At 42.3% G+C, this 26,495-nt stretch overlaps 1 protein-coding gene across 1 annotated transcript in view; it reads right to left on the bottom strand.

The window, feature by feature from the left end:
• Nucleotides 1-25,372, bottom strand: part of LOC124881826 (forkhead box protein N3-like) — a 111,112-nt gene extending 85,740 nt beyond the window's left edge. The window contains exon 1 of the mRNA XM_047387648.1: nt 24,924-25,372. The gene's annotated coding sequence lies outside the window, so the exon portion shown is untranslated. The remainder of the gene's footprint in view (nt 1-24,923) is intronic.
• Between the last annotated feature and the right edge of the window lie 1,123 nt (nt 25,373-26,495).

Here is a 26,495-nt window from a genome sequence, read left to right on the forward strand (position 1 = left end):
GCCACGCCGCATTGAAGCAGTCATTTCTGCCAAAGGATTCCCGACCAAGTATTGAGTGCATAACTGTACATGATTATTTGAAGGTTAACGTTTTTTGTATTAAAAACACTTTTCTTTTATTGGTCGGATGAAATATGCTAATTTTGTGAGATAGGAATTTTGGGTTTTCATGAGCTGTATGCCACAATCATCTGTATTAAGACAATAAAAGACCTGAAATATTTCAGTTAGTGTGCAATTAATCTAAAATATATGAATGTTAAATTTTCATCATGACATTATGGAAAATAATGAACTTTATCGCAATATGCTAATATTTTGAGAAGGACCTGTATATGCTTCCAATAGGTAAAATTATCAGGCAGCATAGAATACATTTTCACTGTTACGCTGATGACACTCAGCTTTACTTATCCATGAATCCTGATGAGCCCAACCAGTTAGATAGACTACAAGCATGTCTTGAAGACATAAAAACTTGGATGAGTTTAAATTTTCTGCTTCTAAATTCAGACAAGACAGAAGCTGTCGTCTTTGGACCGGAGCCTTTAAAAAAGAAACCGCTTAGTCAATCACTTAACCTGGATGGCATTAAATTGACCTCCGGTAATAAAGTAAAAAACCTTGGTGTTATTTTTGACCAAGATATGTAATTTAAATCCCATATTAAACAGGTTTGAGGGATTGCTGCAAAGTCAACCCCAGTGACTGTCCACTGTTTCTACATGCTCATCCAGGAGGAGTGAATGCTGCAAGTCACTGACTCGATGCAATCTGCTGGGTTTCCTTAGAAAGAAAAACTTTTTATCCAATTTCAATTAATAACTGAATCTAACTGCACTGTTCAATGGTTATGAATAATTGGAATGTATGTACCTGATTTTTGTGAAGTGCCTTGAGACGACATGTGTTGTGAATTGGCGCTATATAAATAAATTGAATTGAAACTGAATTGAATTGGCTCTGTTGGAGCCTTAAGTGGCTACGCTGATTTTGCAGAATTTTTGACATTTTCAAAAAAACCTTCAGCAGCCATACCTATCCCGAGGTCACATTACACATGCTACTATATAACATTTGTACAAGCGTAAGGCTGGTTGTAATTTTCTTAAAGCCGTGTATTTTCCTGAGCCACTAAAATGCAAGGTAGACACCCGGTTGTGTTCTGGAGTATTACATGCATTTGTCAGAAGATTTTTTTCACAATCGTCAACCTTTAAATGAAGAAAATCCTGTAAGTACCAAATTGAAAGAATTTCCCCATAATCTTCAGCCAAAGAGAAAGGTGAGTAACCAACTTACACCAGTCCACAGTCATAACATACCATAGTGACATTTGATCAGCTGATACAAATACCTCCTTGCACGGCTCATTTTACTTTAGTTTCACTGATGTTTACAGGGGAGTCGAAAAGCTAATTTTTGTCAGTGCTCCTGAGAATTACTGCAGCATATAATAAAAGGTGCTGGCTTGACAGGCAAATAGAAACAAAGCTATCCAATGTTTTCCCCCCTAATCAAGTTCTTGAAAGGGCAGAGAAAACTGTAAAATGATATCCAACACCGCAGTTCTCCAGTGAAACCTCGACTAATTAAATAGCTTTAGATTTGCTCGAAGCCATTTAAGTAGAAAAATGCCTCCTTGAACAGGCACAACAAAAGAATTTGGTAGAACAGCTGGACGACGGCCAAGTTGCAAAACTTGAAACAAGTTCAAATAGCAGTAGATCTCATAAAGCAATAAGAAGACAGAACAAGCCCAAAAAAACAACCAAGAAGTCTTGAGCTCACATTTTTTAGTCTTTCAAAATATTTCAGTTTGCTATTATGTTCAGCATTTCTACAGAAGCTCATTATGGAGGATTCAAACAAAAAAGAACTCATAATATAATGTGTTTAAAGCAGTCCCGTGCTAATCAGGATTTTTTTCTCCTCATTAAAAATCAGATAATCTTTACTGATACCAAGTCTCAGTCCAATACCAAGTAATACATTGAATGGGAAATGAATTTACAAACATGATGCAGTATCCATTTTCCTTCACAGAGACAGATATTTTATCCCAAGAGTAGTTTCAGCAGAACAGCCTTTAGTTTCTAAAGATTTATCTAACTTAAACACATTGTCTTCAGTCTTCAGGTTCTGCTCAAGCTGGTCATTCTGAGCAGCTAACTAAAATGCTAAGCTGATGTTAGTTTTTATATGATTCATCATAAATTCTGCTTGCAACGTAATTTAATGAGGTTCTATGTAAACGTATGCAAACATATTCTCCGGCTCCCTAAACCTTCCTCTTTGATTTGAACATTGAAAAATGTTCTGAGTAGTGTTTTAGCTGCTTTCTTTCCTGACATAGACAGGGTTCTCGCACGCTACGCTGAAATTAGGCCGATATGCTCATTTCTTATGAGTGTATTGGCCCTTTGACTGACATCTAGGCTCCGTCTGTGGGGTTTTTTATGTCGGCTATTGCTCAGGCGCTGACCCTGTGCGACCGCTAACAGTAAAGTTTTCTAAAATCATGTCAGCTGCGAAGGGTGGGTATTAACGGAGTCATATCACAGCGTTCTTCCTGGTAGCTGCTAAGCACAAATTGGCAGAAACAAGCAGAAGAAACGGAGGTCTGGTATTGATCCAGCATGAAAAGAAACTGTGAGATCTCTGCTGGCTGGTTCTGGCACTTCATTGTTCTCAGCTGCAACTCATCCAGCTAATGAGCTCATGGCTTTTTAAGACAGCTGCTGACACAGTCTGTTGCTGGAACATAGTCTCTGTTATGTGGACTTCTGTCAGCCTGCCTGATCGCTTGTTGTCCTGCCTTCCTGTCGATCTGCCCATCTGTCTGCCTGCCTGTCGCCATATGGAACTCTTCTTCAGGAAATCTGCACTGTAAATATTTCCACCGCCAGAACACTCTCTCTCTGCTCGGATCCTTGGGGCTTCCTCATCCTCTGGCTTCTAACAACTCTAATCAAGGTCTACCTAAGTTGGAACAATAAAACCTCATTTCAATCTAATTCTGTGCATCGAATCTGTGTCATCTTCTGATTTGGTTATATTTCGACAACCTGAGTAAATTAATGATAGTATGTTCCAGCCAGCAGACATGTCGAAAAACAAATCAGATGAAGATGAACAGACCTCCTGGAGGGAACGCCTCCAATCCACTGAGACCATGCTTCAACAGTTGCTACAACAACAAAGGACGACAGATGCCCATCTCACGGAACTTGGTGGTATGGTACATGCCTTAAGTGAAATATTAACCAAACTCTCACCCGCTCCTTCCAATCCTCCAGTTCGTTCTGAGAATCCTCAGCCACCCACAACCCACTCATCCGGAATCCGAGAACCTGATTTCCGTCCGTCTGAACTTTTTGATGGCAACCCTAATAATTTTGGTGGGTTTTCTCTCCAATGTGAGTTGGCTTTTAGTCGTTCCCCCTCTCTGTTTCCGACTGCTGCTTCCAAGATCACTTTTATTGTTACCTCCCTAAAAGGATCTGCTTTACGCTGGGCGCACGCTTTTCTCACAACTAACCCTATTGAGTCTCTGAGTTATGCTGTTTTTTTCAGTCACTTCAAGGAAGTCTTTGATCAACCACTCCAACAGGAGACAGCTGCTAAGAAGTTACTTACCCTCAAACAGGGAAAGAGGGCATTGGCGGAGTTCGCCATCGACTTCCGGGTGGCAGCACAGGAGGTGGGTTGGGATGAAGCGGCACTCAAGGGTATTTTTGTGAATTCCCTTACAGATCAGATAAAGGACCAGTTGGTTTTAAGAGATCAACCTGCGAGACTGGATGATTTAATCAAACTATCAATCCGTATTGACAACCGCCTAAGAGAGAGACAAGCAGAGAGGAATCATAAGTCAGAGTGGCAGCACTTTATGGCACCTCGGACCGCTTACCTTGATACACCCACTTCCTCTTCGGAGGGATCTGTGGAACCTGAGCCTATGCAGGTTGGTCACACTCGTCTCTCTCCTGAAGAGCGACAACGTCGTTTTGGGGCTGGTCTTTGTTTGTATTGTGGACAAGGTGGACATTATGTTGCAAGATGCCCTAAGAAGGGAAAAGAGGGGGGCTCGTCAATAGGTCAGGGGACTTTGATGAGCATGTCCCATTTTTCCCCTATATCTCGTCTGTGTTTTCCAGTCACTATTATTATTGGCCAAGAAAAGTGTCCAGTGGATGCTTTTATTGATTCTGGTGCGGAACAGAATCTTATTTCCTTGGATCTAGTTGACAAACTTAAGATACCTTCTCAGTCTCTCAACCACCCCCTTTCTGTTTCGGGCATCACTGGTCAAACCATATCTCAGGTGAAGTTTAAAGTGCCCCACCTTCACATCATTACCTCAGGTAACCACCATGAATGGGGTGAGTTCTTTGTTGTCTCCTCTATCTCCCCACAATTGGTTCTAGGATTTCCGTGGTTGCAGAGACATAATCCCGCAATTAATTGGGTGGAGGGCAGAGTAGAGAAGTGGAGTGATTACTGTCTCCAGAATTGTCTAAAGACTGCTGTCTCTCACTCTAGCAAACAAATTGAACCACCTGAGCCTGTTGATCTGTCTAAGATTCCTCCTGAATACCACAATCTTGCTTCTGTTTTTAGTAAACAGGGGGCTCTTTCTTTACCCATGCATCGCCCCTATGACTGTGCTATTGATCTCCTTCCAGGTGCTCCGTTACCATCCAGCAGACTATACAATCTCTCTGGACCGGAGAGAAGAGTCATGAAGGAGTACATTGAGGATTCCTTAGCATCCGGGATCATTCGGCCATCTACCTCCCCCGTTGGCGCCGGCTTCTTCTTTGTGGGGAAGAAAGATGGCACGTTAAGACCCTGCATTGATTATAGGGGGTTGAATCAAATCACAATAAAAAATAAGTACCCCTTACCACTCATTGATTCTATACATGACCAATTACACTCTGCCAAGATTTTTACCAAGCTCGACCTGCGCAATGCGTATCATCTGGTTCGGATCCGAGAGGGTGACGAGTGGAAGACAGCTTTCAAGACTCCCCTGGGACATTTTGAATATTTGGTGATGCCTTTTGGATTGACTAACGCACCCGCTGTTTTTCAGGCTCTTATAAATGATATTCTCCGTGATTTCCTCAACCTCTTTGTGTTTGTTTATCTGGATGATATTTTGATTTTCTCTCAGAACATTGATCAGCATCACCAGCATGTCAGGACCATACTCCAGAGGCTTTATGAAAACCAACTCTTTGTAAAAGCCGAAAAATGTGAATTCGGTGTTTCTTCTGTGACCTTCTTGGGTTTTATTTTTGAAGCAGGCAGGTACAGAACGGATCCTGAGAAGACCAAGGCAGTGGCAGAGTGGCCTACTCCAACGGATCGCAGGCAACTCCAAAGGTTCTTAGGTTTTGCAAATTTTTATAGAAGGTTCATAAAGAACTACAGTCAGGTCACTGTGCCTCTCACTCAACTTACCTCCTCTCTGAAGACATTCCATTGGTCCCCTGAGGCAGAGAAAGCTTTTTGCAAATTGAAAACTTTATTTTCTTCTGCACCCATTCTGACTCATCCTGATCCTAGTGCGCAATTCGTTGTGGAGGTTGATGCTTCTGACATTGGAGTAGGGGCCATCTTGTCTCAACGTTCTCCTATAGACAACAAGGTGCATCCTTGTGCTTATTTTTCTCGTCGTTTGTCGTCAGCAGAGCAGAATTACGATGTGGGAAATCGAGAGCTTCTGGCTATCAAGTTGGCGCTTGAGGAGTGGCGGCATTGGTTAGAGGGGGCGGAAGTCCCTTTTCTCATTTGGACTGACCATAAAAACCTCTCTTACATCCAAAATGCCAAGAGACTTAACTCCAGACAAGCCCGTTGGTCCCTGTTTTTTGCTCGTTTTAATTTTTCTATCTCTTACAGACCCGGCTCCAAGAACATCAAGCCCGACGCTCTCTCTCGCCAATTTTCTCATTCTGTGCAATCCAAGACTGAAGCTTCCATCTTACCGGGATCCTGCATTGTGGGCGCCCTCACCTGGGCCATTGAAAAGGACATCAGGGAGGCACAACAATCTGAACCAGACCCAGGTACTGGTCCTGTAGGCAAACTGTTCGTTCCGAACTCTGTCATCAATAAAGTTCTGGATTGGGTTCATAATAATAAACTTACCTGTCATCCGGGGATTAATCGTATGATCACTTTTACCAAGAGGTATTTCTGGTGGCCCACTATGAATCCCGACATTAGAGAGTTTGTCGCAGCTTGTTCCACATGTGCCCGTAACAAGAACTCAAATCAACCTCCTGCCGGTCTTCTTCAACCTCTGTCTACCCCCAGTCGCCCATGGTCCCACATCTCTATTGACTTCGTCACTGGTCTCCCGCCATCTGACGGAAACACAGTCATCTTTACCGTTGTTGATAGATTCTCTAAGACTGTTCATTTTATTCCCTTAACTAAGCTTCCGTCTGCATTGGAGACTGCTCAACTTCTGGTTCTTCATGTCTTCCGTATTCATGGCATGCCCTTGGATATTGTCTCTGACCGAGGCCCGCAGTTCATTTCACAAGTCTGGAAGGAGTTCTGTAGGGCTATTGGTGCTACCGTAAGCCTTTCATCTGGTTACCACCCTCAGTCTAATGGGCAGACTGAGAGATGCAATCAGGAACTGGAAGTAGCATTGAGATGTGTGATTAATGACAACCCTTCTTCCTGGTGTAGACATCTCACTTGGATAGAATATGCCCATAATATTCATACTTCCTCTGCTACTGGTTTATCTCCCTTTGAGATTTCTCTGGGCTATCTACCTCCATTATTCCCCAGTATTGAATCTGACACTGTTGTCCCCTCTGTTCAGCATTATATCTCCAGGTGTCGTAAGATCTGGCGTCAGACCAGGAGGACACTTCTACGCACTTTGGAACAGAATAAAAGGTTTGCTGACCGTCACCGTTCCACCGCACCGGTCTACTGCATTGATCAGAAGGTCTGGCTCTCCACCAAGAATATTAAATTAAAGGATACTACTCGAAAGTTGGCCCCCCGTTTCATCGGTCCTTTTGTCATAGAAAGGATCATCAACCCTTCTGCGGTGAGACTCAAGTTGCCAGCTTCTATGCACATTCATCCTACCTTTCATGTTTCACAGATCAAGCCAGTCTCGGAAAGTCCCCTGAATCCACCCACCAAGCTCCCTCCCCCTGTTCGTCTCATTGATGACCATCCAGCTTACACGGTCAATCGTATCCTGGATGTTCGACGTAGGGGGCGTGGTTTTCAGTACCTTGTGGATTGGGCTGGATATGGACCTGAAGAAAGAACCTGGGTACCTCGTTCTCTTATCCTGGACCCTGCTCTCATTACATCTTTTTACAGACGTCATCCGGAGAAACGTTCGGGATTGCCTGGAGGCAATCGTTGAGGGGAGGGTACTGTGAGATCTCTGCTGGCTGGTTCTGGCACTTCATTGTTCTCAGCTGCAACTCATCCAGCTAATGAGCTCATGGCTTTTTAAGACAGCTGCTGACACAGTCTGTTGCTGGAACATAGTCTCTGTTATGTGGACTTCTGTCAGCCTGCCTGATCGCTTGTTGTCCTGCCTTCCTGTCGATCTGCCCATCTGTCTGCCTGCCTGTCGCCATATGGAACTCTTCTTCAGGAAATCTGCACTGTAAATATTTCCACCGCCAGAACACTCTCTCTCTGCTCGGATCCTTGGGGCTTCCTCATCCTCTGGCTTCTAACAACTCTAATCAAGGTCTACCTAAGTTGGAACAATAAAACCTCATTTCAATCTAATTCTGTGCATCGAATCTGTGTCATCTTCTGATTTGGTTATATTTCGACAACCTGAGTAAATTAATGATAGAAACTTTCCAATGACTGGTATATAACCGCCGATGAAGCTCGTAGGCCTTTCCATTGGGTTATTTGTGCTCACTTTTGAACCTATGATTTTACTTAATGCCACCTAGTCAGCAAATATGAATAAACTATTTATCCCCGACTTTGTGCTGCCTTTGTGCTTAACTATGTTAAAGTTGTGCGCAACATATCAATTAATTGCTAAACCTCAAACAATAACAATAATGCCCTCTAACCTGCAAGGTAACCCTTACAAACACATTAAAATCCAATAGCTTTTAATAGCTTACATAGTTTAAAAAAAAAAATCATTTCTTTTAGCCCCCCTCCCTCTCTTTCAATGTGAATCCCACTGTTATGAGTAAAAAAAACATATTATCATGGAGAACCCAGATTTGTGTGCATGGCATACTATATAATTTCACAAGCCATGCACGCAAAAGAAGACTGATATTTTAAAACTTGCCGGGATGTGGCTGGCATAATCACAGACAGTAGACCAACAATAGAAATTGGGAATTTACAAATTCAGTGATTGGGACTCCACGTCTATCAATAGAAAATAGCACCCTGACTCCATCAAACCAAGACAGTTCTAGCATATAATGGACAAAATAAATCCAAGTATGAGTCAAAGCACACATCTGGGTTCAGCAGATGAAAGACAAGTTTAATCCTGAGGTGGTAGAAAGTGCAGGCTTTAAGGGAAGTGTGGTAAGAAGTCTAAATGAAAGTGGCGATAGAAGGTTAAAGGATTATGGATGCTACCAAAAAGTAAAGGACAACTACACGTTTAAAAAAGGAATGCTGGACATCCCAACCTGATGATTTACAACAATGTAGAAGAAGCTAAGGGTGGAATTTTCCTCAGAGCTAGGGCGTTCCACTTTTATACCAAATGGTGAGTGAAACTTGAGCGCACGCACACACACATTAGCTCACATTCCTAGATGCACTCACACATGAACAGGAGAACAGAGAAGGACAAAACCAGGAAAATTTGTATGCATTTACAAACACACACTTGATCTCTCTTCCTGTACGTCTTGCACTTTTGCCTTTTTTACAGCGGTTTCCTGTACCCACTGCCTGTATCTCATGCTACATTCAGAGCATGAACACCCGGAGTCAGCAAGTCTGGACACAGCTGCTAAATAGTCAGCCTGCTTTCCCCATTGCTCCTTTTCTTCTCTGCCTGTCCTTTTCCACCTTAAACTCTCCTTCCTCCCCTATCCTTGTTTCCAGTCTTACTCCTCTTTCAGCTCTAGTCCTCCCCTCCATGCAGTTTCCTTGCAGCGCTTTCACCATTGCTGCCGCTGCTCTCCGTGCTCCACTTTCATTAAGGGGCTCTCCTCTGATAGCCCTTCATATAACACTTAATCTTCATAACAATAAGAGCACCCTCACACTGCGTCGAATCACCTCGAGGGGCCAGCCCTAAAGATTCCTTGCTAAATGATGTCATTTGCAGCCACAGCCTCTTATTGGCTTTAGCGTCGCGCCAGAGCCCGCCCCAGGCGCTGGACAGAGGGCTCATTAGGAGCAAGCAGGTCATACGGGCCAAAGGCATTCCACTTATAGAGATGAGAGGAGCAAGTACACGTGCACAGGTTTACAAAAACACTCACACAACGCCTCGTGGTGGGAAACAGGGTCTGTTTGGTTTTTCAGTCAGAGAGATGAATAGGACTATTGAACAAAGGGGAGGGAGGTTTGAATAACAGTATTTTACATGAATGGATCTTCAGGGAAATGACTGCTCCGTCGCTCCCTCAACTCTCTATTTTGGGCTACAATTTGACAACAGGGTTGAGTGTGCATGCGTGCGTTGGGGTAGCTGTGTTCTGGATGACTGGGTCTATCAAGCTGCAGAGGTGTCTGTGTGCCGTATTATGTTGTTGTGGCGACGTGCATACATGAAAAGTGACGGCAGCTGCTCGTGAACACACGCACTAAAAAAAAAAATGTGTGCATTCACTTGCCTGAACCTCAGTGAAATCACAGCTGTTCCCAGTTGCTACGCAGCAGTCGCACCATCGTCTCAGATAGCACACAGCCACATACAAGTGTTAGCACGGGGAGGGGTGGTAACACCAGACTTGGCAAGGTCGCAAGGTCGCAGGGGGTATTGTGACAAAGTTGCCCGGCAACGAACACATGACACATATCGTTTCCAGTGAGAGCTCCTGTGTGGCCCTGACCAGATCTGAATGTAGCTATGATGAATGTGCTGACAGATGATGATTGTTTTGCACCTGGCTTTCACTGTTGGAGCAGAAACATGTTGAATGTGGCGCTGCTTCATGACAGGCCACAGTAAAAGCTTTTGCCATCTTTAGCACTTAGTCGTGAAATCAAAGCATACAGCTAGGGGACATTCACACATTTTACTTAGCAGTCAGCAGATAGAAGAAGACGAAATAAATCAGACTTTACAGTTATGCCACGGTGCCGAAGTGCCTCTTTAACATCGCACATTTGCAAAACATTTATATACTCCATTTCCCTCTTACATTGTTGGAAAGAAAGAGTGTGGCTTGGGCGCTTTCCAATGTTACAAAAAAATGCAAAATGAAAACAGTAACATAAGCCACTTTGCAACACTTGTTTTTCTGCGGACAGTAGTTAGTTGAAAAGACTTTAGGAGCCAACTGCACATTCTAAGATCATCTGTTCAAACAACTATGTGTACAAATTATTCATCAGTGTCATCACTTGGTGGTGGTCTGAAAGAAGTCCCCAACTGTCAACCTCAGATAAAAAGAGATTGGCTTGAATCAGAAACAATGCTGCAACACCAGTGTAAGTGTCCACAGTGACGTTACTTTTGCATCACTGCAGATTGAGAGGATGCTAACCAAGAAAGTAGCCGCGGGTTCAAAATGGATAAAATCATGCTTCCAGGAAAAACATTCATGGTCAGAGAAGAAAAAAAAAAGTTTTTTAAACCAAGTATGCCAGTCCCCAAGCACGGCGATGTCAGCATCTCACTGTGGCCCTGTTCAGTGGAACTGGTGCATTGTACAAAGTGAATTAATCAAATCCAATTCTTAAAAATCTCGAATCAAGAGTGATATGGTGGAAACGTGGACATAGCTGGGTGTCCTGAGAGGAGAATTATCCCAAACACACATAAAAAATATTTTTGGATAGAAAATGCAGGCCTAAAACTAAAACTGTATGTGCTAGAAAACCAGCCAGTTTAGACAAACTCCAATAATGCCAAGAGGAGCGTTCACATACCTAATTTTGCCAGAAGCTTTTTGATGCTCACTGCAAGTCTGTGGTCAAGCTACAACTTGCAATGGGACATTTAACCAAATAATATTGGAGGATTGGAGGAGCTTGGATTTCATCTTCACTTGTAGAGCAAATGGATTCAGAGACATATGTCAAGACAAACATTGACGTTAGCTTGAGTGTAGCCCGTATTACAATGGGGTAGTTATCTGTGGGCACAGTTTTCCATAGCTCTGTGGTTCCTTCTTTCAAAAAACCTTTTTGTCTGTCATTGTGTCAAATTTCAGTCATTTTCAACAGAGGGGCAACTTCATCTGTAACCAAAGGGACCTTTAAGCAGTCTGCAGTAAATGGGTTGATGAGGAGTTTTACTGTAGAGTTGTGCAGCATTTTGTTCTCACCATTGATACTCCAGATGGGCAGAAGAAGCTTGAGTTTGTTGACAAATGTGGAAACACTTTGCACTCGGTCATTTTAAACTTTCCTCAGAGATCTAAATTTAGGTTCTTCAGCTGATTCAATATATTGACCAGAAACACAAAATCTGCATTCCACTGGGGTCAAGAAGCTCAGGATAATCCTTCTCTTATCCTCAAGAAAGGCAACTACAAAAAAGCATGTTACCTCTTTAAAGATCTCTGATGGAGCAGTTTAGACGCACATCAGTGACAAGGTCCTCGTGTGCAATTAATTTTTGGAGTTATCTGTGATTCAGAGAATGGGTCTGAAAAAAATTCACAACTCCTAGCACAGGTTTCAATATGTGTACCATATTTACATACAATATGCTCTCGATGAATGATGAAATGGAATGTCCAAAACCCCTGGAATCCATCAGCAGCTTTACACAGCAAGGCCATTTGGAGATCCCAACATAGCTGGTGCACCACCTGTAACTAGTGCAGGTAATTTTGACAGCTATAAATTTGCTTTTTCAACAACAGTCGAGAGTGTCTCTTTCAGGTAAATATCTCAGATCCTTTCGTTCAATGGCACAATGTTGAGAAACTCTTTAATTGTCCAGTCTTCTGAAAAAAACCTTCCAAATACTGCCAAGTGTGGCTTGTCTTGGTTGTTACTTAAGCACATGGGCGGATCAAACCTCTCAACATTCCTACAGGCTATATTTAAAGCGCTGGCCCAAGTTTTGACTTGACCGCCCTCCTTTTAGTCAGTACCGTTACATGTCAGCCCCTCTGACAACGTCGCCTTTGCTTCCCTCTGCGCGCAGCGGAATAAAACAGAGATATGGCAGAGGAACTTATCTTTAAAAATAAACTGCACAGTGTTGGGGAATAATTTGGAAAACTGTCACAGAGAGCGAATCCTATCTCTAAGTATGCCAGTCACAAACATCCACACACTCAAGAAGCAGAAGCTTATGAAAGTACAGAGAACGACACACAGACACGCAGGCGCACGGTCTCATACACAAACAGGGACTTTGGTGTTTACATCATATGGGAAGGTATTTTTTCCCCTCACAGTGCCAGGGAACAGGCCCACGCACGGACACACAGACGCCGACTAAGACTCCTCTTGGAGTGAGGGGAGGCCATATGTGAATCTCTGTCTTGTGAATATGTATTTAATTAATGCAGCAGTCCAGCCATTTATGATGTGTCTCGATCTAGAACGTGTGTACCTGGGCGAAAAGCGTCCATGTTCGTGTGAATTTGTGCTGCGTGTGTTTGCCTGTACATGGTGTTTGTGAAGCAGTATCAAACCGCCCTCTTTAGTGTTAAGCTGTTGTTTGGTCAGTGGAATGTGCAGTGATCTGTTTGTGCTTTGGCCTTAAGCAGTCTGAGCTAGTGCTAATCAGTTTTTCAAGCTAAATCTGCACATTTTGCATCAGTATGAATGCACATGCATTGTTTGATCTGTTTAAAGTTACTGTGTTGTGTGATTTCCCTATGGTTTGGGGTTGGAAGGAGAGGACAAAAGACATGCAAAGTGTTCTAAAGCATATCTGTGTGCGTGTGTGTATTGAGGTCTGTTAAAAGCTCCCAGTCCTCCCATCCAGTGTGAGAAGGCAGATGTTCAGAGCTTTAACCACAACAGTTGGAGACCACAACAGGCAGCCTGTTCTGCCCAACATACAAATAGAGCCGTCTTCTTCCGTGTTTGAAAATCCATTGCATCAAGCATCAGGCTAGAACCAGATATTTTTTCCAGAGCTTAACAAAAATTAAAAGGCCAATCACTTAAATCACTTCTTCTCCATGACGATGTGTACATTTGTTAACAGAGGGAACTGGTATGTGCCACATCTGTGGAGACAGTCCTGCATCATCTCTTTTCCAATTTCATTCACTTCCCAGCTTTGATTGTTGGCGAGTCCTGGGATGAGGATCAGCAAAGGTCAGACAGTTGCAGAAGGAGGGCAATAAGGTGATGGAGTTTCAAGCTATGAGACACTGGCAAACCCGTTGCAAATAGATGTCTCTCTCAAGAGGCTGTAATAACGCTATGCCAACAATGGATCTGTCTAAATTTCCCATGTGTCTTCAGTGTCTTGTGAAAATATTCATACTCCTGAAATTTCTGTTTTGTCACATTACAGCCACAAAATTAAACTTTACTCAGATTTTATCTGAAAGACCAACAGAAATTAATGCACAATTCTGAAGTGGAGAAAAATGATAGTTTTCAAACTTTTTGACAAATAAAAATCTGAAGAGTCTGTTCTGCATTTGCATTCAGCCCCCTACATCTCTACTTTGTCGAACCACCTTTCACCACACGTACACCTCAAAGTCTTTTGGGGTACGTCTCATTGTTATTCTTCTTTTAAGATATCTGAAGCTCAGTCAGATTGGACAGAAAGAGTCTTAGAACAGCAATTTGTAAGTCTTCCTATAGATTTCTGGTGAGATTTAGGTCTAGACTTTGACTGGGCCATTTTAATATGAATTTGCATTGATCTAAGCCATTCTATTGTAGCTCTGGCTCTATGTTTTGGTTTGCTGACCTGTCAAAATGTGAACCTCCACCCCAGTCTCAAATCTTCGGCAGCCTCTGACAGGTTTTTCTCCAGGATTGACTGGTATTTCCCTCCACCAATCTTCCAATCATCTCTGACCAGTCTTTGTGTCCCTGCTGAAGGAAAACCTCCCCATAGCATGATGTTGCCACCATCATGTTTCACTATGGGGTGGTGTGTTCAGGTTGACCTGTAGTAGTAGTCATCGGACCATAGCACCATCTTATTTTGTTCTTTTACATGACTTGTGCAAAGCAGTAAACAGGACTTCTTATTGCGTTCTTTTAACAATGGTTTTCTTCTTACCACTGTTTCATTCATAGAACACATGATAAATGGTTTTTCTAACAACCATTTAGATTGTCCCACCTGAGCTGTACTCTGTTTGGTCGATCATGATGCTGTATGTTCGCTAACAACCTTCTGAGGCTTTAACAGACAAGGTTGCATTTATAGACTTTAAACTACATACAGATAAACTCTCTGTACTAATTAGATCAAATGAATTATGTATCATGCATCATTTTCCTTCCACTTGACTGAAATCAGTCCAGGGGTGATTTGCAGAAAGTGGAATGATTTTGTGTGACCCCCCCAACTCCAAATAAAGAATTATATGTGTGTTTGCACAGGTGGATGATGCTGATGGAGACATTTTATTTTTGAGATTATTACTGACCAGTTAAAATCTTCTTACAAGAGAAGATGTTAGGTACAATACATTTCTTTGAATTGTCTTTTAATCACTCTACTTTTTGCACTTTAATTTCAGAGTCAATAGGACCACATCTGTTTAGCGATTTTTGCTCAAAAGCAAACTTTGGTGCCCCCGTATTTGCTTTTAATTAATTCAAATTTATTAAAATTAATACATTCAATATATTTGTAGGATAAACTTGGCTGAACACAACAAATGTGACTGAAAAGAGTGACCCAAATTCTCTTCGTATTGCTGAAAATAAATAAAAAAAAATGTATCAAGCACAAATTTGCAAACTGGATGCCTTTCTTTTAATAAGGTAACAGTTTTGCATCTACAATGATTTACACATTCCTTTACTACAAAAAAATCACACTACTTTACTTTTTTTTTTTTTTTAAATCACACTACTTTACTTTTTATTTTTTTTTAAATCACTCTACTTTACTTTTTATTTAAAAAATCACACTACTTTACTTAGCTGAGTTTATATATATATATATATATATATATGTATATATATATATATATTTTTGCCTTCACTCTGCAGTCCAGCTCACGCTTTTGCCTTCACTCTGCGGTCCAGCTCACCCCAAACCATCTCGATTGGGTTCAGGTCCAGTGACTGTGGAGGCCAGGTCATCTGACGCAGCACCCCATCACTCTCCTTCTTGGTCAAATAGTCCTTACACAGCCTGGAGGTGTGTTTGGGGTCATTGTCCTGTTGAAAAATAAATGATGGTCCAACTAAACGCAAACCGGATGGAATAGCATGCTGCTGCAAGATGCTGTGGTAGCCATGCTGGTTCAGTATACCTTCAATTTTGAATAAATCCCCAACAGTGTCACCAGCAAATCACCCCCACACCATCACACCTCCTCCTCCATGCTTCACGGTGGGAACCAGGCATGTAGAGTCCATCTGTTCACCTCTTCTGCGCCGCACAAAGACACGGTGGTTGGAACCAAAGATCTCAAACTTGGACTCATCAGACCAAAGCACAGATTTCCACTGGTCTAATGTCCATTCCTTGTGTTCTTTAGCCCAAACAAGTCTCTTTTGCTTGTTGCCTGTCCTCAGCAGTGGTTTCCTCGCAGCTATTTTATCATGAAGGCCTGATTCACACAGTCTCCTCTTAACAGTTGTTCTAGAGATGTGTCTGCTGCTAGAACTCTGTGTGGCATTGACCTGTTCTCTAATCTGAGCTGCTGTTAACCTGCGATTTCTGAGGCTGGTGACTCGGATGAACTTATCGTCTGCAGCAGAGGTGACTCTTGATCTTCCTTTCCTGGGGCGGTCCTCGTGTATCCCAATAAAACACTTTAGAGTTTTTGGTTGTAACACAGCAAAATGTGATAAAGTTCAGGATATACAGTGTATAGTTTTATTAAGCCACAATCTAAACATACAAAGGCCTCAAACAGGTAGGAAACTATTTTTCTTACAGGCAAAAGAGATGGAGGTTTTGAGTCATTTTAACATAAAATCGTTCCTGGGGTGATTTTGGTCTCCACATACAACTATGCATGCCAACACACACTCTGTGTGTATGCTTGCATCCACTCATGACATCACTGTAGCCAGCCAGAGAGGAAAGAGACTGATCGAGAGCCAAGCTGACGTCATCCCATTCACTCAGTGTCCAACGTGGATAACCAGGGGGAGGGGGGGGGGGGGGGGGGGGGGGGGGGGGGGGGGGGGTGTCCAACGGCTGCAGGACAGGCCAGCTGCTGTGTGTGTTTCTGTGACTGAGCGAAGAGCAAGGACACATAACTGCAACCTCATGTGCGAGAGAAGACATGAAATGTGGCGTGCTGATGATATCACGGGGGGGGGGGATATAAAGACAAAGCTCTGCAAACAGGAGTTATGCAACTCAAAGGACAAGAAAAAGCCTTTTTTAGCCCCGTCTCTATGCATAAACTGTGTAAGTGTGTGTCTTTGATGACTTTCTGTAGCACTTTTACTTCAGGCAGAGAATACATTAAATTCACACAGGCACTCGAGCATATTTAGCTCAAATGCAAACAGAAATATAAACAGACACATCCATGTAATACACACACACTCACTCTCTCACTCTCCCCTTATAAACAGAGCTTCCTAAGGACAGGAAATCCTTCCACCCACGTTCCTGAGTTGCGTGGCAACCAGAGCAGCGTCACAGTGTGCATGCCTCCACTGCTGAAAACACACAAAGCCGACAGAGGCCCACGTACACGCACACACACACACACACACACAAAGGCGCGCACATCCAAAGTGCAACTCCTTGAACTGAGCTCCTCTAAAAGCGCCAAAAGAGACAGCGTATAAGTGAGCTAACGCTGCCCAGGCTGATACTCGCCACAGCTGCCCTTTAATTCGTCGGCCGTGGATCCAGACCAAACATGACATCAGTCCTTGTAAAAACATAAAGAACTTTCCCCCCTCCCGATTTATAAGCTCTATTTTTGGTTCTGCTGACGTCTTTTTCTGCATGAGGCTGAACGCCAAACTGTGTGCATGTGTCAGTGAGTGGTTACGCTTCTGCATTGGTGTAACACTAAGGATATGACCAGCAATGGCTCAGCATGGCTGAGACGGAGACGAGCTAACTGAGCAGCTTTCCCTTCAACGGGTGCGTTTCAAACTAGCACGAGGCCAGCTGAAGACGATAAAGGATGCAGAGGTGCCTATTTAAACCAACAGTTTAAAACTAGTTCACGAGGTTCTACCTCGTGAACCAGAGCTTACAAGGCACTGTTAAAACCCATCGAATAGAAACAAATTTACATAGGTAACAATCTTATATAGGTGGAGAAGATGACTTTTGGGTAGCTTGTTAAACTCTATGGTTCCTAACTATAAAGTAATATTACTATGGCAGATAATATCACACTTCTTCAACAGAGTTAAATATAAACTGGCAGAATAGCTAAAAGCAGTGGTTAAAGCTAAACAAACAGTAAAAGCACAGATATCATAAATAAAACGTATTCCCAGTAGGGTGGCCACGATTCGCTGATGTAATTGATTCTAATAATAATTGAATATAATATTCAGCTTACATCAAGATTTTTGGCTGACACGTCATTTCAAATTTGGAACCAAAAGTTACAAGTTTTCCTCTAAGTTGGCTGTATGCGTAGAGTCCCGTCCCTGCAGTCTGGTACCAGTTATTCGACGACTCCGTCTGCAGTTATTTCCTAACAAACGTGGAGGATGGATCTTCTGAAAGCTCTATAAAGACCCCGGGTTCTAAAGGTATCTCAGAGTTGTACAAGGTCGAAGCATGAAAGTACTTGTAATCAAACTTCTCTGAGAAGTACTACGCTGACGAAACAAGAGCCTGAATAGAAAATCTACAAACAATTTCCCAAGTTTTCGTTCTGTTGAGGCTGCTGAGTGCATTCTGAGGTTAGACAAATTGTCTGTCTGTTGAGTGTTGTGTAGAAGCCAAAATTACTTTTACTTTACCCACTGTAATCACATTTAATTGATTAGATACTGTGAATATCAAAATGAATCAAATTTAGGACGAGAAAAACCCCTAAACAACACATATGCTTAATAAATGCCAATTATTTTAAAGATACAATCTCTTTTGGGCTGCACGGTGGCGCAGTTGGTAGCACTGTTGCCTTGCAGCAAGAAGGTCCTGGGTTCAATTCCAGGGGTCTTTCTGCATGGAGTTTGCATGTTCTCCCTGTGCATGCGTGGGTTCTCACCAGGTACTCCAGCTTCCTCCCACAGTCCAAAGACATGCCTGTTAGGTTAATTGGTCTCTAAATTGTCCTTAGGTGTATGAATGAGTGTGTGCTTGGTTGTCTGTGTGTTGCCCTGTGATGGACTGGTGACCTGTCCATGGCATACCCTGCCTCTCGCCCATAAACTGCTGGAGATAGGCACCAGCTTCCCCACGACCCACTATGGAATAAGTGGTAGAAAATCACTGACTGACAATCTCTTTTTATTTCATGTTACTAAAAGGTATAACAGAAACAGACTTTTTACCTTGGAGCTGCACTCTAAATGAAGATCCATTTCTGTTTACTGCAAATTTATCACATGGCTTCTTATTATATCTAAATACATTTTCGTATTTATGCATATACATTAAACGGAAATATGTTGTAACGTTTCTTTTGTGGGTTGCAAAACCCGAAAGGTTTTTGTGGAAAAAAAAACTTTTTAGGAGGCAAAATAATATATTTTTTTAAAAGACAGATGAAACAAAAGAAAAACAATCAAAAAAGTGTGTCATAGCACAGCGACTAACAGAAAGACCAACACAATAGGTTTGTTGAGTAGGATCATAATGCACTGCATAGCCTATTTGGATTAATGCTTACTAGTAATGTGGGAATCTTGTTTTTAATGTCATCAGACAATGTTTATGTGGGCTTTATTTTCAGCTTCTGACTTAGATCTTAGTCGGGTCCAAGTAAACAGAAGACTTGTCCAGGTTGTACCATGCCTTTTGTCTAAATACCACTAGAGACAGACACCAATAATGGAGGGATGCATGCACACAGAACAACCTGCAGTGCAAATAAGAAAGGAAGCGAGCTGCAGCAAGTTGCATTCATGTATTTTTTTTAAGAAAAGTCCTCATACTGAAAAGGGAACAGGTACAATTAAGACTTTTCACACAGGTCATGCAGCCTAGTTTTGCCTATGTATATATAAAATCCCCCCATGTGATTTAGGTAATAAGGGGAATCCCCCATGATTGTAAAAGCTGAGTTTTAGGCCTTGTAGACACATCAACAATCTTTCTTCCTGACCGCTATATCCTCCCCTATATTTAGATGCACCCCAACCTTTTACCACCAACTCAGTGCACAGCGATGAAGAAACGTCTGTCTCTCGTGCCCTGGCTGTAACACAATCTTCCTCCTGTGCCTCTGCTCAGGCTGATGTGCACAGCAGCACAGATAAAGCTTCCCTTTTTATCCAAGTTCTCTTTGGCTGCGGTGCTGTGAACCCCAGACTGTGTGCAACACGCCCCTGAGGATTTCTGCAGATGAAAAGCATTCCATAAAACCTTCCTTCCTTGCCCTGTTGCCAACAGTCCAAGTCACTGTTACCTTTAAAAAGAATTAGGGCTCAAGTCTCAACTTTAACATCTTTAGATAAAGTATGGATTTACACCAAGATAGGAAATGATCATCAGCACAATAATTAGCCAGGTACTTGGTCATCTAACAGCTACAGTTAAGTAACAGACAGAGAGCATGTGGTCTTTCTTATTTTCTACAAAGCAAACAATCCGCCCGTTGGTAGCAGTACACATCTTCAGTTACACTGACACCAGCATCAATGGTTCTGTGAGATCCAACCAAACTATATCATAAGCTCTATTTCCGAGTTTATATTTATCTGACCTTCTTCCTCTTGCTCGCTTCCTTGGCTCCTTCTCCTTGTTTGTTTGCAGTGTACTGGTCAGGAGGTGTAAACAAACAGGAGATTTCTTTTCAGCACACACACAAAAGCAAATACTCTGGCGGCTCGGAGGAGATGCATGCGGAATTTGACAAGCCGTTTATTGGCTTGCAAAGGCTTCTTTAAGGTTATGTTTACAAAACTGCAAAATAAGTCAGAGTTTAATAAATGATCAACATAAACTTGGCTCCTTTTACAACCTTCTGTGACGATCCAAAGAAAAGCATTTTTATACACTTGAAACTCAGCGGCCACCATGCAGGTTGTCAGTGGGCCATTACTGGACTTCCGTCTGATTCGTGAGATCAAACTTCCAATTTCCTGATTGGCAAACAAATAAATGGAGCCATTCAAAAGTATTCACACCCCTTGAGTTTATGTCACATTTTGTCACCTGTTACAACCACAGACATCACTGTGTTTCACTAGACTTTTCGAGACACACCAACACATGTAGCACAGAATTATGACCTGGTGGCAGAATTCTACATGCCTCAATATGTTTGTTTTTTTTAACCAATCAAGTTCTGAAAATTGTGCTTTGTATTTATATTCAGCTCCACTGACTTTGTAGTCCTTTTGGGGTATGTATGGACACTCACATTTTGCCCATCTTTGTTGGCAAAATAGCTCCACCTCAATCAGACTAGATAGAAAGGCCCTGTGAACTTTAAAATATCAGTTCCGCTACAAATTCTTAATTGGATTTGGGCCTAGACTTTGACTAGGCCATTCTATCACATGAACAAGCTTTGATCTAAACCATTCCGTTGAAGATCTGGCTGTATGCTTAGCGCTGTTTTCCTGCACTGAAGAAGAAAAGCACTCCCACTGCATGATGCCGCCACCTTGTTCCACCATGGGGACGGTGTGTTTAGTGTGCAGTGTTAGCGTTCCTATCCACTTAATTAAGTGGAACCATAGGATGTGCTTACATTGCTAAGGAGATCCTCTGATGAAATCAAATGCAACATATGAAGGCCAATGGTTGAGCTTTACTTTTTAGAATCAGTTGGCTAAGGTTTTAGTGCAGGTCCAACAAAGATTCATGGTGATGTTCCTGCATGGTGGACATCAGAGTTAGCATCAGAGTGTGTGCCAAAACTACGGCAGCGCACAACAACGGTGGAGCAGCTTAGTGAGGTCTGTAATGCCCAGCTCAGACCCAGATGTAAAACAGCTGTCTTTATACAGTACATGCCTCCCAACTAATACTGATACGTTGATGTTTTTTGTTAAATAGATTTATTTTTGTTAAAAACACAATACATCGAATTGGCTTGCTGTCATGGAAAATAATAATAGGAATAATCGTCGCAAAAATTGTATATTTGTAATTGTATAATTGTAATAACTGCATCCAGAAAATACATCATCCATGAACTGCTTCTAAACTGTTACTAGACATGCGTTAGTTTATTTAATAATTATTAGATGTATTAGATGTCGAACCCTCCTGATCTGACTTCTTTGTAAAGAAACAAAAACAGACCGCACAATGTTGTGGAACCAGGATTGAAGGTGATGATGTAACCCTTCAAACACCAATGTAACTGTTTAATAATCTTTCTTTCTTTTTTACTTTTATAGACTAACAAAACTTTGTGTAATGAACTGTCTATTTCATAAGCAAAGAACAAATTCAGCGCTCAAAAGTATGGCTCCACTTCTCACAGCAAAGAAGTTTGCTTCACTTTCAATTGTAGTTTGTAATACTTCAGTGTATGGTATACCTTTATTTATGTTTATTCCACCCTCTTTTGCTCATTTGTTTTAAACGTATTTGCCCTCCATGGACCCCCATCACAATTTCCCAGAGGGGAAAGGACAGAAATAGGGACACATGGAGCTGGGCTTTAATTTGTGCATTATTAAGAAAAAACACTGCATAGTCAGTTAAGTGTTTTTATATTGAAGAAATCTGTGTTAGATTTTATTATTAAACGAAATAACATTTATTACCACATAAACACACAAAAAAGTACCGAAAATTGGTACCGTTGAGTACCTATAACAATTCCCAGGTACTGGACATCGGTACCGTATCGGTTCAAATGTGAAAGGCCTCCATCCCTACTGTGGACCCTCTATGGGGATGTCACAGAAGAGCTTGTTGACCAGGTAAAATGGCTGTTAACTATCGATTGACAGAAGATCAAATCTGTGCGCGCTCTGAACTGAAATGCCAATGGGCAAGGGGACGCTCCCAAGTATCTGCTATGTTTTTCGGTCATTTCCTTAAAAGCTACTGCTCAGATTGAAAACTGTTCACCAAAATTAGTGTTCATGTCAATACTTTCGTCATAAAGATATTTTTGAACTTTCAGAACACAGACTGCTGTCGACTAAAAATCATTTTTAATTTGTATGATGGTGCTTTCTAAAAAGGTTCTTCTCTCACACAGTGGGAAGTCGCCTCTTCTGATATAAATAACTAATGGCTTGCTTATGGCAGGAAGGAAGAAATATATCATGAATGCAGATATTTCATGAAATTTAAAAAAAGATTGAAACTAATGAAAAACTAGTATCAGCATATCAAAAGCTTTATAGAAATCAGAGGTCAGATATCTGATCAGTGCATGAGTTATGATAATGAGCTCTGTGTGAGTGAAGGGCAAAACAAAGATGCTTGGTGAAATGATCACTATTCTACAGTAAGTATGAGTAAATACAAGTGAATTCAAATAGTATTCTGTCTGGAAGTGTAAATCTCGTACCTCTACTCAAACTAACTGCCAGTGCTCCCTACCTGCCTGCTGCTCAGTAAAAATAGGACTGACTATGCCGCTTTCCCACGTGAGAAGCACAACACACGTTGTCCTCTTTGCAGTGAGTAAATACACTCCATCATACCTCTACAACTAAGGAGGTCAAGATATTTTAACAGTTTTGCTGATAAGGTAAAGTTTAGTGGAACGTTTACCTTTCGGAACTAAATGTACCATAGCCTCGGCTGCGTGCTTTCACCTGACATTGCATTTTAGACACGCTGCCATATGGCTGGCAGCCACAGCTGACCAAATCTCAGCAGTGGGTAATGATTGTGCAGCTCCAGGAAGGCCCTAGCAGCACAATAAGAAATATTAAAAACAGCCATTTTTAGAGCGTTTATGCTGAATAAACCATGAGTTGGCATCCAGGAAAACTGTCTGACGCTTGTGTTCAAAACACAGACGATTCAATTTATTCACACATGAATTATGGATCCATTATGGACTGTTTGAGCTGGGGTTCTGGGAATCAGTCAAACAACTGTACTGAGAGCACTAACCCACTGATCCATCCAAACCAATTATCTGTGTGTAGGGGTGGAGTCTGAGTTCAATATTCAATTTACACGATTCAATTTCACACAAGAGGCTCTCGCTGAAAAACTGCTAGTGTCGAACAACTGGAACGGCCGGACAAAAAAATAAAAAAATGGAGGTTTTCTCTGAGTGCCCAGGCTGTCTGAGAAAGTGATAAAGAAGAAGGGCTAACTGAACATCTCGCCACAGGGGGTGTCCATTGAGAGACAGAGAGAGGAGGAGGGGGCGAGAACTCCATTGAGCGCAGCCGTGGGGGGTCAATATGTGAATGAACGTTAGCTATAGAGGTGAATTATGAATGAGCGACACTCTGAGCACTCCTGGAGAGAGCATCTCAGCACCCGCCTCCTCCGCTTTCCTGTCACATCTCCTCCTCTTCCTTCTGTCTTAAAATCGCCATCATCCTCTCTTTCCACCTCATCTGCATTTCAGCCCCTCCTCATTCCCGGTGATCCAATCGCCCTGCTTCCAGACCTGGGGTTGTGGACGGAGGTGGATGTGTGCCGTCTGTCTGGGGAGATGACTGAACGCCCCTCGTCGTGCATATTTACACAGCCTCAGATGGACACATGCACAATCACATGGCAGCAGGAGATAATATGAGAGCAAACAGTCCTGCACGTGTAAAGGCAGACGAATACATTAAAGTGAAAGGCTTTGGGGCGCACACACACATTTCTCCCAGCTGTTCTCCTGGCCCCAGAGCTTGTGTGTATGTGTAGTCATCTGCTGCTGCTCAGCCTGTGCCACGCTCTCTCCTCTGTTGCTGTGCGTCTGATCAGATCTGCCTCCTCTCAACCTGTTTGCAGTATATAGCACAGAAGCACACACGCATATACACTGACAGATACATAGTATCACACACAGACTGGAGCTGCTACTACTTATCGAGCCTCTCTCAGGAACAGCTAAACAGAAAAATGATTTCCGTGCTGTTTCGGCAAAAATGCAAGCTAGATGTGTGCGCTGGATTGTGGGGGGGAAAACTCCACACTTAGATGCAAACACATGGTGAATAAGAGATTTTGAGGGAGAGTAAAAAAAAAAAATTAACTCTGGTTTACTGTTGCTCAACTTAAAGTAACATGCCAGAGAAGTGTGTGAGTGTGTGTGTTGGAATGGAATCAGGCTGTTCCCTAAAAAGTAGCCACTCCTTTTGATCCCTTCACTCCAGTTTACAGTGGTCACTTCCAGCTCACTTTGGTACCCTTTTAAGCTTGTGGGGAAACAACCTCCTGAACTAATTCACGCTAATGTAGAATGACGCTGCGCACTCTTTACGCACAGACATAAAACACGAACCACCGCACTTTCCTTCAAGTGCAGAGCCATGCAGTACATGTCAGCGACACACACCTTTAACACACCTACATACAGCCAATAAAAGCCCAGTGGAGTCACCTTAAAATTCTTGAGTTCCAGGTGAACCCCTTTCCCACTCTTCTTCCTCCTCTGTCAGACTTCTCTCTCTCTTTCTTTCTTTCTTCCTCTCCTCCTTTCCGTCCGAGCTCTCCGTCTATCGTTATGTCCTTCTTCTCGCTCTCTCTGTCCGTTTTCCCCAATTTCTCCTCGGTTCGAGGTCACTTCCCAGCGTTTTTCCCGAGCCCCTCCATGTTCCGCCCCGCTAGTCGTCTCGAGCACCGAGCGAAGCGAGCGCGCGTGCGCACGCACGCACGCACGCACACACACACACACACACACACACACACACAAACACACACACACAGGAGAGCCGCTGCCGCGTTCCTCTGGACTCCCTGTGTTTATCCCTCTGTGCGCTCTCTCCGCTGTCGGAGAGGAGCTCGGCTTGACTGTATGTGTGTGGATGTGCGTGGAAGTGTTTCTGGGCTCAGCCTGCCTGCCTTGCCCCGCCAGCGGCTGAGGACTTCCCCCAGAGGCCGCCCTGGGTCCTAAAGGTTGTTGTGTTCACAGAAAGAATACCATTGTGTAGCCAAAGATCGTCTGTTGTTGGGACAAAATGATTTAGCCACACGCTTGACCATCATAAGTATGTTATTACAAGTGTGACAAGAAATTTAAATATACTGTATAAAAAGATTCATAAATGTATATTTTCTCAATGTCTAACATTTAATCAGACGAGACAGTTTCTTGTTTTTTGGTTAATTAGGATTTCGAAAAAGATTTCGATTTCATAAATGACAATAAGGAGCAATAGAACTTTTTAGATAATTGCATTACTTTTTAAAAATTCAGAAGATTGCATACATTTCCTTAGTATTTGCTCGCACACACATTTTCAGTTCTATTGGGCTGAGACCAAGGCTTGTGATGGTCATTCCAAAACATTGAATCTGTTGGCCTAAGGCCACACTAACTGATGTAACAGCATGTATAGGATTGTTGTCCATTTGAAAGACCAATGTGTGCCCAGGCTTTAACTTTATGGCTAATCTTCAAGCATCAATTATTCTGGCAGCAAAAATATAAACATGCTGCCATCTTGATGGTTTTTCAATGCAATTATGGTCATTATAACCAAATACTTAAAATTCAAATTTCATCAGACCACAAGGGCATGTCTCCAAAAATCTAGGTTTTTTGTCTCTGTTGTTGAAAACTGTAACTGACCTTTAAATGTTTTGGAGTAATGATTTCTTATTGAGCGGCATTTTAATCCATGTCAGTATAGGACTTGTTTCACTGTAGATGATCACACTCACTCACCAGTTTCAGTCAGCATCTTTACAAGGTCTTTTGCTTTACTTCTGTCACGCATAATTGTGTTATGTGTGGTATCCTAACTGACCTGAAAACGGAATAAAAGGTTATGTGTCTTTTTATACAATCCAATAACAATGTGTTTCTCTCTGTTTTTCCGGTACAGAGTTCTGACTTCTGTGTGCGATTTAGTTGTATTACCAACTTATTTGCCCTTCTGACCATTTTTGTCCTGTCAAATCTGTCGCACAGAGGGCACGGCGCATGACGTAGCCTGTGACTCAGGCCTCC

Source organism: Girardinichthys multiradiatus, chromosome 15 (genome assembly GCF_021462225.1).
Source record: "Girardinichthys multiradiatus isolate DD_20200921_A chromosome 15, DD_fGirMul_XY1, whole genome shotgun sequence".
Taxonomy (NCBI): domain Eukaryota; kingdom Metazoa; phylum Chordata; class Actinopteri; order Cyprinodontiformes; family Goodeidae; genus Girardinichthys; species Girardinichthys multiradiatus.